The following is a 19,794-nucleotide window of genomic DNA, read 5'->3' as shown; positions in this document are numbered from 1 at the left end:
GATAAAGTGGATAAGATTTATCCTCAGCCAAGTGCACAATGGGAAGTTATGGTTGGAACAACCTATTTTGATAATGAAAAAAATGATCCATATAATCACAGGACTTCCAATGCTAGCCAAAGAAAAAATGACTAAAACCCTAAGTCAAGTAGAATTGGAGAAGAAAACCCTTTCCAAATGGGATGGAAGGGGAATGAAGATCAGTTGTGTTACTGATATGGAGTTGAAGTTTTGAATACATGTGATTGCACATAAGATATACATCTTGAGTCATTTAAATAGTGTATCATGTGAAGCTGTGGATCTTGCGTTCAAAGTGGTCAAGAACAACATGTCATTTGACCTTGCCAAGTTGATGTTGAACTAGTTCAACAAGAATATGGAAAGCATAAGAACTTCAAAGAATAACCCTTGTAAGTTTGGTTCACTCTTAACTTGTTTATTTTTCTTTTTGCAAAAGTTCTTCCCATAAAAAGGTATAGTTGTATGGAGAAAAGATGTACCTATCCTTTATCAAATTAATGGATATATAGTAGAAATGGGAGAAAACTATGTTAGTATTATGGACAACTATTTTGATGCATTTAAGGACAAGATGAATTACTGATTCATGATACCTAAGAAACTTGTAGAAAACTACTAAGATGATATTTGTTTCATGGTTGATTGTGATAAAGTACATATTCAAGAAATTAGACCAAAAATTGTATGGGTCAAACCTCTATGTTATGAGGTTAATATTGATGAAACCAAGGACATCATTGAAGCATTATTAAATGAACCTTTTGATCCAAAGGATACATATTTTGGGACATGTGAGGAAGGCAAATCAAGAATTGATTTTGAGATAAAACTCCCTCAGGTGGTCAACAAAGGGAAGAAAAGAATAGAAAAGTTAAAACAAACTAGCTCCACTCTCCTATGGACTAAACGTAAAGGATATGACATAGAAGATGATGATGTAGAAGATGAAGAGAAATTAGAAGAAGAGCTAGTAAAGAAGAAAGGTAAGGTTATTATAACCAAACCTATAAAGGCATCTACTACAATTTTTACAAGGAGGACATCTAGAAAGAAATTGAAGTTGGGTGAAGAAGAAGAGGATGTAATTTTCAAAAAGCCTCCACCCACCTTTCAAGAAATATTGAAAGAAATTGATTCTAGAGCTGACATAAAAAATTTCAAAGTATTGATGCATGAAATTAAAACTATAGAAGAGAAGCAACAAGTTGAAGACATGGTCATGTCAAAGCTAGGAAAATCGAAATACTCCCCAGATCAACTTTCTCAACAAATTCTCAATGAATTAATGGAGAAAATTAAGCCAAGATGGAAGCATGCAAAACAATCTGCAAAAGATATTTATGAGCAGACCCTGAGGCAACTTATAATTAGTTTAAGTAACAAAGAAGTGAAATAATCTATCAAGAAGAATGAAGAAAAAATTACTTTGAGATTTACCACTTGTCTAATATTAATTAATGACATTGAACATGTGGTGAGGAATGCCACGAAAATATGGAAGAACATCTATAATATTTAAAAATAGAGTGATTTTGTTGTTAATGTCAATGAAAAGGATGATGATGATGATGGAAATGACAAGGAAGAAGAAATTGATGGTGAAGAGCTAACACATTATGACAATATAGATGATGAGGAACACAAATAGGAAGCTAAGGAGGAGAATCTCCCTGAGATTCAAAAAATTGAGGAGACCAACCTTGAGAAGATTGTAGCAACAGTTATAGCCTCACTTCCTCACTCTCTAAGCAAAACATTGAAGACACCAAGCTCAGAGAAAGTTACTACTAGTTTGGTTGTGTCAAAAACTTCTAATCCAAGCACTCAACCAATCTTTTCACCTATTCAATTCAGTGCTTCATTGACAAAAGTGACAAGCACTTCTTCTATCAAGTAGTTAGTACTTCCTCGTCCATCAATTTTGGTCACACAATAACAAGGTTTTCCTACAATAAGTGCTATATCTACTTTTACTATCAGTCCTTCTATTTATACCATTGTTTCTATTCCAAGCATGGAAATAATAAGTAAAAATATAGTTGAGATCAAGCCTCAACCGAGTGCAAAAGTTTTCAACAAAGGCAAAAATAAGGAAGAAGAAATTGATCTTGATGAAGATATAGTTATCCCGAATTGGGATATCTCCAATTATAATCTTGATCAGATGCACATAGGAGGAAAGCTACTAAAGAAGAAAGCTAAGAAATAGAGGCTTAGAGAGGAAAGAAACAAAGTGTTTCAAGTGCTTGAAGATGCAAAGAACATTCTTGCAGAAGCACTCAGCATTAAGGTTGACACTTCTCAACCAATTTTGGCTCTGCTAGTAGAAGTGGTCCATAAATTCAATGAATATTTTAATGGACAAGACAAATTGTTACAGAAAGAAGATAACATAGCTGAAAATAAAGTATTGGAGCTAGTAGCAAAGAAGATTTCTATACATCAAGTAGACTTGTCTACTATTCTAGGCTCATTGGAAAACTCTACCAACAATGTAACTTCTTTATTCGGTGAAATCTATGACACAACTATTTTTACTCAGGAAATAAAAGATAAACTCTCCAAGATTGATGAAGATCTAAAGGCAAGTACACAATAGTTGCAATTTGATCTGAGTTATAGTTCTGCTCACTATACCAAAATTAGGTTTCTAATTGGTATGGAGACATAATTGCGAAAGGAAGAGGCCAAGATAAGAGATACACTTGTAGATATATAAGGCATGATTCTTCCTAATATGGATGCATTGTAGAAACATATTGCACATGCTAAAACCCTCATCCATGATAATTACTTCTCCATTGCTGATCACATTATAAAATTATCAACAAAAGTTCAGATTGCATTGCCCACAAGTAAGGTGTTACAAGAAAACTATGAAAAGACAATAGCACTAATTCTTAAGGTACATTCTAATTTCTTGTCACATTTTAGCATTATTTTATGGAATACACCTTTGGCATTTATGTCAAAAAGGGGGAGAAGATGTGATGTATAAATAGGAGAAGATGAGAAGATGTATATAATGTAAAATATATTGAATATATATGTATGGGGGAGCACCATCATATATCATATATGTATAGATATTCAAATAAACATCTCTTACAAAAGTAATTTTGAATTTTTTTAAAAATAGAGTACATTATCAAGTTGAAAACAAAAGATCAAGAATAAAGATTATTCTGAAACCTTTTGAGCATTCAGTTTTGATTGATTAAGTGTTTTTGTCACTAATGCCAAAGGGGGAGATTGTTCACATTGTAGTCAAGTTTTTTTATTAGTGACACACATACTTATTCAGACAGTTAGTATATACCAAGCATATTGTACAAATAATAGTGTCAACAAAGTAATTCATACTTTACCAAGTTCTATAGTTGCTATCGAGTATCAAGAATAGTATTTAGTTTGCACTGAGTAGTTTCTACCAGGTTGGTGATTATCATTGTAAGTTGAGCTTCTTAGTATTTATTGAGTTTTTTAGTGCAAACCAAGTTATACAGTGGTTACTGAGTTCGTAGTCTTATTGATATGTATCTAGTATTGACCAAGCTACATAGTGTCAACCAAGTGACTTAGTTTATACCAAAATCATAACGATAGCATTGACCAAGCTATGCAGTTTGAATCAAGTGATTCAATTTATATGCCAAGTTTTCTCAATATTCACCGAGTCACCAGTGCAGACCAAGTTTAGACTACTTGAGTGTGATCAATATGAACTAATCTTGTACATCTACCAAATGCATGGTGATGCCAAGAATTGAAAATGGATGTCGAGTATCAGAACCTCACTGAGTTAGTCTTCAGATCCTGAGTTCCTACAGTTGGGCCAACTTTGTGCATTTTGTGAAAACTTGTATTGTAGTCGACCTTGTTGATTTGTAATTTGGATTGGTATATATATAATGTATTGTATCACATTATATGACATGAAATAAGATAATTAGATGTGACATACAAAGAGAAGAAGAGTGAATTAAATAGGCTATAGTAGTATAAGGAGTAGCAAAGATTTATCTATCACAACAAAGTGATCATTACACTCAAAGGAATATTATTTAGAAAATCAAGTTATAGATCAGAGATTAGCCACTAGTTCATCCTAATAGGTGAAATAGTTAAGTCCTTTCATAAGGTAGACTTAACAATCTTTTGTAAATATCTTTATTGAGTGCGTACTTCATTGTATGTTTGTAAAATCCTTTTACAAGTTGGACCTACTAGTCTCTATTTCTCCTAATAGGGAAGATCATTAGAAATGATAATTGTGAGCCTTAATAGGACAACTTTATACTGTAGCACTAAAGCTTGTGGGTATCATCCCCACCCTAGTTTTACTTTCTATTTGAAAGTTTTCTAGGTCACCATATTGTGTGTCAAAGTGTTATGAATGTTTTAATGCTTTCATTTTTTCATGCATGTAGTTAGATCAAAATACACATGAAGGATTAATTGGTAAATAAAGTTTTATTGGTTACCAATTCACCCCTCCCCTCTAAGTAATTTAGCCTATCATATATTTCTAACATATTGTAGATTTAAATACAATGCTATGGCACCATAGACTTGGGCACATGAGGGAGAAAGGTATGAAAATACTTCATTCAAAGAAAGTTTTACTAGGTCTAAAATATGTTAATATGAATTTCTATGAAAGTTGTGTGTATAGAAAACAAAAGAGAGTGAGTTTTGTGAAGATTGGGAGGGAAAAAAAAAGTGAGAGATTAGAGCTTGTGCATATAGATGTATGGGGATCAGCTCAAGTATCTTCCCTTGGTGGCTCTCATTATTATGTTACAATTATTGATGATGCAACTAAAAAATTATGGATTTATTTCCTTAGAAAAAAATATGATGTATTTCAAACTTTTAAGAAATAGAAATGCTTGGTTGAAAATGAGACTGGTAAGAAATTAAAATGTCTCAGATCTAATAATAGTGGTGAGTATTGCAGTCATGAATTTGAAGAATATTGCTCCACTAATGGTATTCGTAGACAGAAAAATATTCCAAGGACTCCATAGAAAAATGGAGTGGTTGAACACATGAACATGACTATAATGGAGTGTACAAGGAGCATGAGGTTACATGCTAGGTTTCTCTTAAACATGTGGGTGAAAGCTATCAATATTGTTGTATATTTGATTAATAGAGGTCTCTCTACTCCTTTGGGCTATGGTATTCCAGAGGAAGCATGGACTGGTAAGAAGGTGAGTTATTCTTTTCTCAAAACCTTAGATTGTGAATTATTTTCTCATATAGATTTTAAAAATAGAGCCAAGATGGTAGCTAAGTCAAATAAACATATATTTATTGAATATGGCATTGATGAATTTCGTTATAGGCTTTGGGAGTTTGAAAATCATAAAATTGTAAGAAGCAAGGATGTCATATTCAATGAGAAAGTCTTGTACAAAAATTTCTTGCAGCAACATGAGAAGAAAGAAGATGATTATGTAGTGTTGGATGATACTCCAAAACATAATGTTCCAACAATTTCTCATGATCTGCAACAATTTCAATAACAAATACCACACACACCAATGACTATTAGATAGTTAACAAGGCTAAGTAGACCTCCATAGATTTTCTCCTTCTTTGTATTCCATTTACTTGCTAATGCTGGTGAACTTGAATGTTGCGATGAAGCTATGGAGGTGGATACAAAGATTCAGTGGGAGTCTGCAATGAAAGGAGAAATGAAACCTTTGCTGGAAAATAAGATATGGAATTTATGCAAGTTTTCTGCAAGTAAAAAGGCTTTACAGAAGAAATGAGTTTACATGTTGAAAGAAGAGAATGGAGGTAAGAAATGATTTAGAGACAAATTAGTGGTAAAAGGATTTGCATAGAAAAGGACAATGATTTTGATGAGATATTTTCTCCTATTGTTACAATAACTTCTGTTTGCACTGTTTTAAGTATTGTGGCTACTGAAGATTTGTATTTGTATTAGCTTGATGTTAAAATAATATTTCTTCATGGTGATTTGGATGAAGAGATCTATATGGAACAACCACAGGGATCTGAGGTCAAAGGTAAGGAGAACTTAGTGTGTAGATTGAAGAAAAGTTTATATGGCTTGAAGCAAGCACCTCAATAATGGTATCTAAAATTTGACAAGTTTATGCATGAGCATGGCTATAGTAAGTCTCATTCAGATCATTTTATTTATTTTAAGAGGTTGGATGATGATAGCTACATTATTTTATGTTTATATGTTGATGATATGATTGTAGCTAGGTCTAACATGGATCACATTAAGGGGCTAAAGGATCAGTTAGCACATGCATTTTCTATGAAGGATTTGGGGCAGCAAAAAAATCCTTGGTATGAAGATTTGCAGAGATAGGAAGAATAGAAAATTGATATTATCTCAAGCTAATTATATTGTGAAGGTGTTGCAACATTTCTCTATGGAGAATGCTAAATATGTCTACACACCTTTATCTAGTCATTTGAAGTTGACTAAGGAAATGTGTCTCAAGACACAAGAAGAGGATGAGAAGATGTCCAAGGTACCTTATGCTTTAGCTCTAGGAAACTTGATATATGCTATGGTATGTACAAGGATAGATATTGCACATGTAGTGGGATTTTTTAGTAGGTATATGAGTCATCTAGGAATTGAGCATTGAAATGTAGTTAAATAGATTCTTAGATATTTGAGAGAAATATCTAGTAAATGTTTACATTTTGGGTGCTCTACTATTGATTTATAAGGTTATGTTGACTCAAATTTGGTAGGAGATATTGATACTAGGTAGAGTACTATAGGATATGTATTTACTATTGGTAGAGCAGCAGTGAGTTGGCTTTCTAGGTAGTAGAAGGTTAATTCTTTATTGTTAGAATATGAAAAGATTAATAACCCAAAAAACTAGTGCAAAGAATAAATATCTAAACTATGAATGCAAATGATACAAAATCAAAATAACATCATAGAGTTAGTCTCCAAGAGAGTAATGCAAATGTTGGAAGCAAAATAGCATTAAGAGGATGCAAAAAAAAGAGATGCAAATACAAGCCAGGTAGCATGCTTATATAGGCTAGGAAGAGGGAGGAGGTGACAAAACCAACCAATGAGGAGCAACCATCTATCAGACTAAAGATAGCAAAGTATCTTCCCAAGATAGCTAATGGATGCTCACATGTAGGAAGGTGACACCTCACAACCATTCACCTAATAAGACATGCTTTATTAACCTAAGCGAGGTTATTAAAAGTGTAAGAAAAACTTTGCAAAATAGGAAAAATAAAAAAATTACACTAACACGCCCCCATAAGCAAAGCTTAGGTGGATGTAGAAATGGGTCCCGACAAGTCAAGCTTGATGAGGTACCCACGTACATAAAATTACCCAAAAGAGAGAGAAAAGAGACTCCCCAAAGAAAATTAGGACTCCAAGTGAGAGGAAGAGGCCCCCCCAAAAAATGAAGCATCCCGCACCCCCAGCAAAACTTGCAAATTTTGTCCAGTAGATCCACTTATATCGAACAAGTTTTCTTCCCTTAGGAAAAGGGACAAGATCCCAAGTGTGGTTCCTCATCAAGGAACTATACTCTTCCTGCATAGCTATATCTCACTCAAAAATAGAAAAAGCCTCATGAAAGGACTGTGGATTTGAGGCAATAGTAATGAAGATATGCAAAGCATCCTAGAATTGTGAATGAGTCTGCTTGGTGTCTGATGGATCTTCAACCCAATCACCTGCAAACTGCAAGGTCTGTCTAGCCTAAAGTGGACCAGAAGATGGAGAATCTAGAGGAGAATCATCAACCTATGAATGATGACTAGGAGAGGAAGGAGGTGAGTCCTCTGAATCACTCTTTGCATCAGAAGTGGAGGTAGAAGACTGCTCAAGTGAATCTAACCCATTAGAAGATCTATCATGTATTCCAAGTGACTCCAATGTCAAAGTAGAAGGCAAACCTATGACCATGCTCTGCTGGTTAGGCTGATGCAAGTAGTGGAAGTTAAGATGGCCAAACAGCTCATGCCATAATCTGCTCACATCATTAGAGTGAGTGAGTGAAATAGTCAAAGGAGGATTAGGAACAAAGTGAGAAAACATATAGAGTCATGACTGATAATCTGCTCTCCCAACTGCAACTGTAGAATCATTGTGCAACTCATGTATCTCCACTAAACTAGGAGTGAACTCAACCCGCTTGCCTAAACTTGTGTGAGTGATCTGGTATACCGATAGGAGATTAGTTAACAATGAGGGTACACAAGGAACATCATGGAATGTGCCATCCCCCACATCAACAAACCCTCTCTCACACACCTCAACAGGAGTGTTATCACCCATCAAAATAGAAGGCATAATACATGGCTCCAAGGATGCAAGTTCTTCCTTAGATGAAGCCATGTGATGTGAAGCACCCATATCAAGAACCCAAGTGGATGGCAAGGAAGTAACTGCAAAAAGGGCCTTGCCCTTTCCTTTCTCCTTGTTGTTTTCCTTTTCCTTGTTAGACCTTCATTAGAACTTTGTTTGATAGACTCAGGAACACTGATATTATTCTTCTCAAGAATGTATGTCAAGTGATCAAGTTGTTTCTGCAAACATTTATGTTCATCATGACCAGCTCTTTCACAATAGGCATATTTGACCTTTTCTTTCTTAGGCTTATCGCCCTTGGAAGATGGTGTATCAATAGTTGCTTTTGAAGAAAGCAATATCTGATCCTTCTTCTCCTCGCTATTCTTTTGTTTCTTTTCCTTACTATTGTTGTTACTACTTTGTCCTTGTTGTTCTTTTGTGCCTTGGTTGGCAGCTAAGGCATGTGACTTAGAGGACTTAAGAGTGCCCATTTGGATTATCTTGTCCTATTCTCGAGTGAGATTGACAGCAAAATCATCTAAAGATGGCATGGTGAATTGAGTACTAAGTGCACCCTTAGTAGCATAGAAGGTAGAGACAAACACAGAATATTCTGAACTTAGCTTAGAGAGAATACTAAGAATTAGTTGTTCATCTTTGTTTTCAATTCCACATTGTTTCAACTGCAGCCTTAGTGATTTCAATTTGGTGAAGAAATCTTGGATTGTGTTGAAATTGCCTCGACTCAAACTAATTAATTCATTTTCCAACATATGACCCCTCATTGAATCTTGTGTGCCAAATAGTGTTTCTAGCTTTGTCCATACTTCATTTGGTGTATCCAAAGACTCAATGTGAAATAGAAAGTCAGGAGAAATAGACAAACACAATGTTCCATACGCCTCATCACATTTGTTAAACCACTTAGGCTTATCTTCATCTTTAGCAGGTTCAGTTTCAAGTCCCATAGTTATCCTATTTAATCCAACTTTCCTTAAGTGAATTGTCATGCGTGATTTCCACTCAAAGTAATTGTATGGAGTTAGGATGGGATATTTGTTTGATCCATGATGAAGAAATGTAGAGAAGAAATGCTAAAAAGAAGAGAACCTAGCCATGATAATGCCCCCCTCTTTTTACTCAATCAAAGAACCCCCCCAAAAAAATTTGATTTGGCACTTTATTTTAGTGCGTTTACAACTACCACTAGAAAGAAATACTTAGTGGTCTTGATTTCAATGCATTACAAACCCTCATGAAGAGCATATGTTGAAAGTAAAATTTAGGCACAATAATCAAAGAAACAAATAGCACCACTGTGATCTACTCAAAAAATCATGCACTTTCAAAAAAAGAATCACCTCGATACGAGATTGTATGAGAAAGTTATGATCCTCCAAAGTTTTCAAAATGAGAATTGTGCAAAGTCATGGTCAAGAATCTACAATTTTTGAAGAATTAATGCATGAAAATAAAAAAAAAATCCACTAGTGGATAGAGCACAAAAAAATAGCCAAGTTCATAACAAGAATCATCAAAATTGGAGTCCATATGAGCAAGAATGAGACATTTGAAAACTGCGTTCAAATCTATGATTGCCAATGGAGAGGGGTATGGCTGTAGCTTTTCATGCTCAATTCTGCAAAATATACAGCTTGCATGCAAAATCTAAAAGATACCCAGATGGTTTTCCAGGGCTGCAAACAAAACCCAAAAAGCATTTTTCTTGCTGATGTACAAAAGATGTTGTTGTAGTGTAAATCAAACACCTTTAATAGTAAAAAAAGCTCCAAAAATTAAAAAATGACTCCAGAAACCAGAATATGACATGTAAATGTTGGATCAGCTTCCTAAGTCCATCAATGACATGCTGGAACCTGCAAACTAATTGAAAACTCCAAATATGCAAGTTGGTTGTCAGATTTGAGATTGAAACCCCAGAGAAAAATCGTTTTTGTCAAAACTTTTCTAATTCTCAAGATCATCCAAAGATGCAAGAGAAGAGCATATTTCATTTTTCAAAAAATTACAATAAATTTTATTAGCGCCCCCCCCCCCCCCCGAATCTCTCAAATAAAGAAACTAAAATCTACTCTTGCACATAGAAAAGCTCTGATACCATGGTAGAATCTGAAAAGATTAATAACCCAGAAAACTAGTGCAATGAATAAATATCTAAACTATGAATGCAAATGATACAAAATCAAAATAGCATCATAGAGTTAGTCTCCAAGAGAGTAATGCAAATGCTAGAAGCAAAATAGCATTAAGAGGATGCAAAAATAAGAGATGCAAATACAAGCCAGGTAGAATGCTTATGTAGCCTAGGAAGAGGGAGGAGGTGACAACACCAACCAATGAAGAGCAACCATCTATCGAACTAAAGATAGAAAAGTATCTTCCCAAGATAGCTAATGGATGCTCACATGTAGGAAGGTGACACCTCACAACCATTCACCTAATAAGACATGCTTTATTAACTTAAGCGAGATTATTAAAAGTGTAGAAAAAACTTTGCAAAATAGGAAAAATAAAAAAATTACACTAACATTTATCCACTATAGAGGAAAAGTATGTTGTTGCTACAGAAGTAGCCAAGGAGATGATATGGCTTCAATTCTTCATGAAATATTTTGGACATCCACAGAGAGATAATTATATTCTCATAGATAGCTAGAGTGACATTCATCTTGCAAAGAATTCAGCTCTACATTCAAAGAAAAAACACATATAGTTGTGGTACCATTTCATTCGGTCAGTTTTGGATGATGGACAGCTAAAGATGGACAAGATACATATAGATGACAATCTAGGTGATATATTTACCAAGGTAGTAACAAGGGAGAAGTTGAATTCATCTTTAGCTTCAATTGGTCTTCTCAACTAAATAGAATTAAAGAATATTAGTCTCCAAGTGGGAGGTTATTATTGTGGAGTCTGATTAGTCTCCAAGTGGGAGATTATTGTGATGTGGAGCCTAATTAGACTTAGAGATTTATTTGGCACATTTTTCTCCTCATATTATTTCTATGAGGGTTTGGGGGTAGTGCTCCTAAGATAGGGTCAAGGGGGAGTACCCTTATGGGGTTTTAGGGCAGTGCCCCATGTGTGCTTCCTATCATAGTACAAGGTGGGGTTGAGGGGCTATGCCTCCATGACGATAGCATCCCTGAACCTAAAAATTCCCTTATATTGTAAAAGGTATCAGCTACTATTTTTCTTATTGGACAACTTATTCTAGCCCTAATTTTTTAAGTGGCAAAAGGTTGTATAAAAAGGCTTAGGGTTAGGAATTTCATAATGTAATGGTGATATTATAGCTTCTTGTAGTGGTATTGAGCTGTAAGGGATTGTGGATTGTAATCACTAGATAATAATAATATTGGACTTTCTATTGGTGGACGTAGCCTAGGGATTGGGTGAACCATGTTAAATTCATTGGAAATAATATGACAGGCTAAGTTACTAACAGGGAAGGGGTGAATTGGTAACTTTTAAAACTTTTAACTTTAGTTACCCAATAAACAATTAGTCCTTTATATGAATTTTGATCTAACTACATGCATAAGAAACATAAAAAATGAAAGCAATCATAACAGTTTAACACATAGAGTTGGTGACCTAGAAACCTTCCAAATAGAAAGTAAAGATGGGGTGGGGATGATACCCACAAGCTTTAATACTATAGTATAAAGTTGATCAGTTAAGGCTTACATTGATCACTTTTGATGATCTGCCCTATTAGGAGCAATAAGGACTGCTAATTCCACCTTGCAAAAGTATCTACAAACATATAATTAATTATGCACTTGGTAAAGAGATTTATATAAGACTATTAGGTCTACCTTGTTAAAATATTTGACTGATCCACCTGTTAGGATGAAGCAATGGTTGATCTCTGATCTACAACTTGATTTCCTAAATAAGATTCCTTTGTTTGTATAAATCACCTTGCTGTGATAGGTATATCTTTACTACTCCTTATACTGCTATAGCCTTTGCAATTCTCTCTTTTGCTCTTCTCTAATAATATTTGATTACATCATCTTCATTATGATTATTCACACTTTGGATGTGATATAATGTATTACATATATATCAATCCAATTATAGAATTACAAAGTCGGCCACAATACAAGTTTACACAAATATTACAAAGTCGGCTCAAATGTAGATGCTCAAGTTCTGAAGACTGATTTGGTGAGGTTCTGATACTGAACATACACTAACAATGCTTGGCATCATCATGCACTTGGTAGATGTAGAAGCTTAGTCCATACTAATTACTTCCAAGTAGTCTTGAAATCAATCTGCACTGGTGACTTGGCGAATATTGTACAACTCAACATATAAACTGAATCACTTGATTCACACTTCCTAGCTTTGTCAATGCTTCCACTTTGAGCTCGATATAAACTAAATCACTTGGGTAACACACAATATCTTGGTTAAAAAAAGACTCACATTTCATCAACTATAAACTTAGTCATGTGGTCTGCAATGGAGAAATTATTATCATGGATGAGGGCTTTTGAATGTGTAATATGCTTCTACAATGTATCCATGTTAGGGAGAATCATACTTTGGATATCTATCAAAGTTCATCTTATTCTAGCTTCTTCTCTAAGAAATTCTACTTGCATATCTGTGAAAAATCTAATCTAATTGAAATGAGTAGAGCTTGAACTTGGGTCAAGCTGCAACTACTGAGTACTTGCTTTAAGATCTTCATCAATCTTAGACAATTTGTCTTTAATTTCTTTTATGAAGTTTGAGATATCACACAACTTACCAAAAAGTAATGATACATTTGTACATGAAGCTTCCAGAGAACCCAAAATAGTAGATAATTCTATCTAAAAAAATAGCAATTTGTTGAGCAATGTGCTCTAACATTTTATTTTCAAACTTTTTCTCTACTTTTTGTAACAATTTATCCTATCCATCCAAATATTCATTATAGTTCTAGAGTGCCTCTGCCAACTAATAAAAAATTGGTTGAGTAGAATCAACCTCTATACCTAGGGTCTCTACCAAAATATTCTTTGCATCATCAATTATTTTGAATTCCTTATCTCTTTCTTCTTTAAGCCTTTGTTGCTTAGCTTTCTTTTGGATAAGTTCACCAAAGATCTACATCTAATTTGGATTGAGTTTGGAAATATCCCAATTTGGAATCACAATTTCCTCATCAATATGCACTTCCTCCTCCTTTTGTTTTCCTTTACTCAAAAATTTTGTGCTTGATTGAGGCTTGGTCTAAACTATCCTTGCACTTATTGCTTGTTAACTCGGAATGGAAACAATAGTTGACATAGTAGGACTTGCCACAAAAATTGATGCTGCACTCATTGAAATACTAGATGTACAAATACCTTTTGTATCCAAAATTGTTAAGATGGAAGACTCTGTAACTTGGTAGATGAACTGCTAGACACTTTAGTCAATATGGTGTGGATTTAGACTAGTGCAAAGATTTATTGGATGCTTGTCTCTATAGTGGTGGTCACAATCAATCTTGCTAAAGCTCTCTCCATGCTTATTGTTATCAATGATTTGCTTGGAGAGTGAGGAAGTGAGGCTATAATTGTTGTTGCAATCTTAACTAGGTCAATTTCCTCTATATCTTGAGTTTCTTCCTCAGTAGTCTCTTGCCTCTATTCATCTTCATCATCAATGTTATCAAAATGTATTGCCTCTTCATCTTTCTCTTATTTATCATCATCATCCTCATCATTTACAGTAATAGGAAAATCACTCAGTTTGTGAAGAAGATATATGTTCTTCCATGTATTTGTACCATTCTTCACAACATACTCAATGTCCTTCATTAATACAAGAAAAGTGTTGAATCTCAATGTTAATTTCTCTTTGTTCTTCTTCAAATATTCCTTCACCTCTTTATTAGATAAACTTTGCATAAGCTACCTCAAGGTTTGCTCATAGATGTCTATAGCAGTTTGTCTAGCAAATTCCCATCTTGGCTTGATCTTATCCACTAAAATACTCAAAATTTGAAGTGCAAGCTGATCTGGTGAGTATTTCCACGTACCCATTTTATCTATCACCAAATCTTCAATCTACTTTTTCTCTTCTTCAATCCTAATCTCATACTTTAGTGCCTTGAAATTGGTTATGTTGGCCCTTGACTCCAGATCTTTCAATCTATACTAGAAGGTGGGTGGAGGTTTTTTGAATATTATTTCTTCTCCTTATTTGTTTTCTTCCTCGAGGATCTTCTAGTGAATACTATAGTCGATGACTTGGTAGGCTTGGTAATGATTAACTTACCTTTCTTATTCAGTGGATTTTCCTCCTCTTCTTCCTCCTTTGCTTCTTCATCCTCACCTTTTCCCTTGGTCAACAAAAGAGTAGAACTTGTTTTCAACTTGGCAATTCTTTTCTTGCCTTTGTTAACCACTTGAAGGAGCTTAATCTCTAGTTCTATCCTAGCCTTGTCCTCATCATATGTCCCAAAATAGGCTGCCTTAGGATCAACTGGTTCATTAACTAATGCCTCAATTATGTCTTTTGTCTCATCAATATTAACTTCATAACCTAGGGGTTTTACCCAAATAATTCTAGGCCTAACTGCCTGAATGTACATCTTGTCACTATCTACCATGAAATAAATATCATCCTTATAATCCTCAACTAGTTTCTTGGGGATTTGAAATATGTTATTCATTTTCTCCTTGAATGCATCAAAATAATTGTCCATGATACTATTATAGTTTTCTCCCATTCAGAAATGTATTCATTAATCTAATAGAATATAGGCACATCTTTCCTCCAAACAACAATACCTTTTGATGGAAATAATTTTTGAATGTAGAAGAATAAACATGTCAAAAGTGAGCCAAACTTACAGGGATTTTTCTTTGATGTTCTGATGCTCTCCATATTCTTGTTGAACTGATTCAACACTAACTCGACAAGGTCAAGAGAGAGGTTCTTCTTGACTACCTTGTATGCCAAGTCTACTACCTCACATGATACACTATTCAACCTACTCAAACTATAGATTTTGTGTGCAATGACATGAATTCTATACTTCAATTCTATGTCTATTACACTAGTTATCTTCATACCTCTTTCATTCCACTCAGCTAGGATTTTCTTCTCTAGTTCAACTCGACCTAGGGTTTTGGTCATTTTTCCCTTTGCCAACATTGGGAGACTAGTGATCCTATTGATCATTTTCTTCATTAACAAAATAGGTTTCTCCAACCATAAATTACCATTATGAACATGAATGATGATAAACCTTATCCATTTTACTTGGAATTCCCATGGCATGTAAGGGATGTGAGTTAAACCTTTTGTCTCAAGATGTTGATGCTTAGGTTTTAATACACCATTAACACATAGTTCTTTCAAACATTCATCCATCTCAAGTGTTCCTATTTCTTGTATAACACATTTGAAATGCAAATAGATATAATTTATCAATAGTACCTTGGAAGGGATTTGAGACCATGCTCTACTCAGATCTAGGGTTTCAAGACTACAGGTGTTAGCTTGAAATCTAGTGCTTTCTATTCAACTCCATGGACCAACATGTCTAATCCTTGATTCACTTTGCTACTACTAGATAACATCTTCACTTGGTAGGGTTTGAGAGAATTTGTAAATTAATTCACGTAAATTGCTTGAATGCTCTTAAATATTGCTCCGCACAGTTGGCTTTTGAAAATTCTTGGTGAAGAAATAACTTTGATTCATTCCTTTTATCAAATCTGCCATAAATGCTTGCTACAAATGTTAGATCAAGTTGACTTCAAATTGACAAACTGTCATTCACTTTAATTGGCAAAGTCTTAGTGACTCGATAACCATACGTACCTCAGTTACTCCTGAACTTTCTTGGTAGATTCTATAACCTGACCTTTCTCAATAAGATAGTAACTTGGCTTTACTTGGTAATAACTTTCATCTATTACTCGATGATCCCTTTTGCATCTTGAATGCTGATTTGGATCTTTCATCCTATTGACAAGAATTTATATCTGATGTCTTCTTTTGTATCACAATTCTAGTTCTCCTTCAAGAAATCAAGTAGAAAAGGTGGAGTCATCCAATTCTTGAGTGACTTGTTCATCATTGCTTGGACTTGTATTCTCAGTAGAATTTGGAACCCATTTCTATATCATCTATTTTCTAATGTTATCAGCCTTTGCCTTCTTTTCATATTCAATTTTTCTAGTATTCATATAGTTCTTTGCAAGATGATTAAGTTCTTTACAAATAAAACATCTTTTAGTAGTATCTTTTTTCCTCATATGATGCTTTACACAATTTATTCCAATGTGTCCAAATTCTCCATAGTAATGTCATCTACACTAGGTGTTGTAGTCCCAACCAAATATTGCTTTCACAATTTGTTCTGTTGGATTTAGTATCTTAGTTTTATATTTTGATGACTTGTGTCCATGGTTGTTCCATTTGTGACATTTTCCTTCAAATCTTGGTTTCTCTTTGCATTCATTAGCCTTATGACCATTGTTGGAGTTGAGGAAAGCCAACTTCGAAGACGCCCAAGATCACCTGCATGTGAGAACCTATCAAAGAGAAGCCAAGGAAGGAAGAGCGAGGAGCAAAGGGAAAAACCCTAAATGGACATGAGAGACCACAATATGTGCAAACACAATGAAAATGTCATGATAATACAATGAGAGAGAGGTTTCTTATAAAGACCTCATGGAAGCTTGTAGAACAAGCTGGAAGGTGGTAGAAGATAAGGATGACAACTTAGCACATATCCACAAAAGGTGGAACATGCTAGAAGGCAAAAAAATCCCGTGTTGTCAACAACTACCCACTACATGCATTAAATACTAAATATTAAATAAATGCATTTACCTAAGTAAGCTTAAGTAAATAGAATAATTAATTAATAATTAATTATTTACTCTAACACCCCCCCCTTAAGTGCAACTTAGGGAAATGCCTTAAGCTCACAAACCTAAGATGAATGCATAATGGGTCCCAACAACGAGGCCATGTTAGGTACCCAAGTACAATGCAAAAGAAATGCAACCTCTGAAAACAAGGAAAGAGAGAAAACCACATGGAAAAAACCCTCCCCCAAAAAGAGGTAAGAACCTAGTAAAGAACTGAAGAAGCCTCCAACTAGGGAAATGTCTCCTAAAATAGGAACAATGAGTGATCATGAAGAAGCCGCAAATCTGCCAAACTGCTGATCTGAAGAACCTCCATGGAAGAAGAAGAAGGCATGAACTGAGCATGTATCTATATGGTAGATGATCCATCTCATCGAAATGCATAGGTAGCCAACCACTACAATCACCTTGTATATAGGATCAACCACTGAATACATAGTTCACACTATCGAACCATCGAACCATGGATGCATTAGAACAATAGCATACTCCCCCCTTAATGTAGATGGGGTGTGATGATAGGCAACTGAGAAGGTGAGCCAAAGTCTCCTATAGACGAACCAAGAATGACAAGAGAGGGAAAGAGGTACAGACACCTATAAAGACACGGTCAAACTGACTCTACATGGGGCTAATGTCATGGAAGCGACACTTACTTGACAAAGGGAGAATGCTTAAAACAACAAACAACAATCCCCCCATGGTGCTTTATGAAAATAGTGCATGGACAACTGACTCAAAACAATGTTCATGACCCCTAGAATGCAAAAGTGGCACTTTATCTCAATGCGATACATAAAAGTACTTCAAAATGATAGCTATAGTGATCAAAATTGAAAAAGAGTTGCAACAAAGGAAAGTACAACCGAACACAAGAGAAACCATGCCAAGAAAATGATCCTCAGGCCTAAAATACTCAAGATATCCACCATATAGAAAAAATGCCAAAACTATGATAAAAAGAGTAGGGGCCAAAAACTAAAAAAAAGGACCACATCTTTGAAAAGATGATAGAACCAGCCTTCCAAAAATATCAAGTTTTCAAAAAATGGGCATGGGACGCAAAAGATATGCTTGCCAGAGTCAAAAACATAACTTTAGAATTTGATGGAAAAAATAGACAATAAAAAAGAATTAAAACCTAAAAATACCTACACAAAAGTCTCCATCTCTGAACTAGCTTTTCGACACTTCTTTCAGATCAGAAAAATACCTCCGTATGCAAAAGTTATGGCAAAAAAACCACAAGTAGGTCCAAAACAAAATTAGGAGAGGTGCATGGGGCATGATGCAGATGACATCATGCTAATGTCATCAGTCTATAAGCTTAAAATTGATAGCTAAATAGTTGTCACAGCAAAAAAGGGTGCCACGTGGCAGCCACATGGGTGCCACATGGTAGGTTGCTGACGTGGCAGGTGTGACATAGAGCTGGCGCAGAGCAGAGCGTAGGTTTAAAATGTTGGCTGAGCAGAGGAGCACCGATTGGCTAAGTGGAGGATCAGACTATTCAGCAGAGCGGTGGGTGAAGAAAATTTGAAGCACCGTTGGAAGGAGGTGGCCTGGGCGGCGATCGAAAACTAAGCCATCGGGGAGGAAGGTGCAGGAGGGACCGCCAGATGAGCTGGGCGTGGGTGGCCCCGTAGTGGCCGCTGGGTGGTGCTGCAGTGGTATGACTCAGAAATATATTTTTAATTTTTTTTTTGATGAAATCGTCCGTACGACCGTATGACAAGGGCCTGCAACTAAATTTTTTTTGCCTCCCGGAGCTCTGTCTCCAAAATCAAAAAGTTTTATATGAATCCTAACTGCAAATGGCCTTTCAGATCCAATGGTGATGTCTGTTTGGCCCCAATGTGCTCCACAAATTTTTTGATCCCCTGATTTGAAGAAAAAATGCACAAACAAACTAGGGTTTGTGACTTCAAATCATGGCTTCAAAATTCTTCAACGAAGCAGCAACAGGAAGGCTCTGATACCATGTTGGGGTTGAGGAAAGCCAACTCTGAAGACACCCAAGATCACCTGCATGTGAGAACCTGTCAAAGACAAGCTAAGGAAGGAAGAGCGAGGAGCAAGGGGAAAACCCTAAACAAACATGAGAGACCACAATATGTGCAAACACAATGAAAATGTATTTACAATGAAAATGTCATGATAATACAATGAGAGAGAGGTTGCTTATAAAGACCTCATGGAAGCTTGTAGAACAAGTTGGAAGGTGGTAGAAGATAAGGATGACAACTCAACACATATCCACAAAAGGTGGAACATGCTAGAAGGGAACAAACTCCCATGTTGTCAACAACTAACCACTACATGCATTAAATACTAAATATTAAATAAATGCATTTACCTAAGTAAGCTTAAGTAAATAGAATAAATAAATAATTATTAATTATTTACTCTAACAACCATGCTGATTGCAATTGTAGAACTTTCCTTTGAATTTTCCTTTCCCATTGCTCCAACATTTATTTGATGCATGACCTATCTTACCACACTGAATGCAAGTAGGTCTTTGATTCTCTT

This window comes from Cupressus sempervirens, chromosome 2 (genome assembly GCF_028749045.1).
Source record: "Cupressus sempervirens isolate cs-2001-9-10 chromosome 2, ASM2874904v1, whole genome shotgun sequence".
NCBI classification, from domain to species: domain Eukaryota; kingdom Viridiplantae; phylum Streptophyta; class Pinopsida; order Cupressales; family Cupressaceae; genus Cupressus; species Cupressus sempervirens.
This window is presented reverse-complemented; position numbering follows the sequence as displayed.